The following is a 1644-nucleotide window of genomic DNA, read 5'->3' on the forward strand; positions in this document are numbered from 1 at the left end:
GAGCTGATTTGCAAAGCTGATTAAATTAGGAGCCTCCCTGGGGGCAGAGGCTCTCTCAGGTTGACAGACCAGCTGCTGGCTGCTGTAGGGTCCTTGCCAGCCCCCAGGGTGCAATGGGGGCCACTTTGTCCTGCTCTGTGCATGGAGAGGGGATGAGGGGAAGTTCCCTTTAGAAAGCCCTGGCAGGGCCAAGCTCAGCACCCAGCCCATGGTCCCCTGTGCTCTCTTAAAGAATTCCCAGAAATCCTGGGGCACTGAGTAGATTGGCCTGACTTTGAAATAAGATCCTGGGCCTCAAAGAGCTTAGGTGGCCTATGCGGGGCCACCCAGCTGGTATAGGCACAGGTAAGTGCTGGAGCTGGGACTGGAAACCAGGTCCTTCTGTTCCCTCTGTGTTCTGTCCTCTCCTTGCCCTGTACCCATATCTGGCGTCAACATCCTGGTCTATTACTCTATTTTTCCAGTCTCAAGGCTCCGGTCCCCACTGCCCACCCCCTCCCCCTTTGACTGGATCTAATCAGATTAGCTCTCCAGTAACCCTACCCCTCTGCCTTGGTCTCAGGATTCCCTTTCATGGACTGTCTCCAGGGCAGCTGTGGCCAGAATATTCTTCTGGTACTTCAGAATCCATTCCCTTCTCCTGGCTTCTGGGTGGGGGCTGGGGAGAGGGATTTGGACAAAGACTTTAGTGTGTGTAGGGGCAATGAACCCTGGGGAGGTTATAGAAATGAGGTCAGCTTCTCCAGAGTGCAAGAGCTAGGGTAGGGAGCGCCTTGAAAGCCAGGCTGCAGAATTTGGCCATCCTCAAACACCACCTTTAATGGCAAAGGAGGGATGGGAAAACACCTGAAGACCAGGTAGTCATGGGGTGCTACATTTCAGGATGGAAAGGGGACCACACAGGTGACACTTGGAGTGGCAGGTGCCCGGGAAGGGACGTGTGGGTTGGGGGTTGGGTTTGAGGTGGGAGAACAGAGGAGAGATTCACTCAGGGGTGGCCTTGGGGCTGGGTCAGGAAGATGACTGACAAGCCTGGAGGGGTGAGAGTATTTCAAAGAGCCCTGAGGGTCCTTTAGCTCTTGGCCAGAGATGGGGCTGCAGGGAGAGCAACTGACCCTTAGACAGGGCCTGATTTTTCTCTCTCCCTCCCTCCCTCCCTCCCTTCCTTTTCTTTTTTTGAGACAGAATCTTACTGTGTCACGCAGGCTGGAGTTCAGTAGCACAATCTCGATTCACTGCAGCCTCTGCCTCCTGGGTTCAAGTGATTCTCCTGCCTCAGCCTTCCGAGTAGCTAGGATTACAGGCATGTGCCACCACAATTGGCTAATTTTTGTATTTGGTCTTGCCATGTTGGCCAGGCTGGTCTCGAACTCCTGATCTCAAGTGATCTACCCATCTCGGCCTCCCAAAGTGCTGGGATTATAGGCATGAGCCACTGCATCCAGCCTGATTTCTTATATCTAGGTCTTCTTTCTTCCTTAGAGCAAGTCTGTGCCAAATCTATAATTAATTTAAAAAAAAAATTCACTCAAGCAAACACGGGCTCAGAGTTGTGCAGCTGTAAGTGGTAGAATCAGAACTCACACCTAAGTCTATGGGGCCTTCGGAGCCTGGGACTTTTTGTGGAGTGACTGCCAAAACTTC

This window comes from Mandrillus leucophaeus, unplaced genomic scaffold (genome assembly GCF_000951045.1).
Source record: "Mandrillus leucophaeus isolate KB7577 unplaced genomic scaffold, Mleu.le_1.0 Scaffold15, whole genome shotgun sequence".
Taxonomy (NCBI): domain Eukaryota; kingdom Metazoa; phylum Chordata; class Mammalia; order Primates; family Cercopithecidae; genus Mandrillus; species Mandrillus leucophaeus.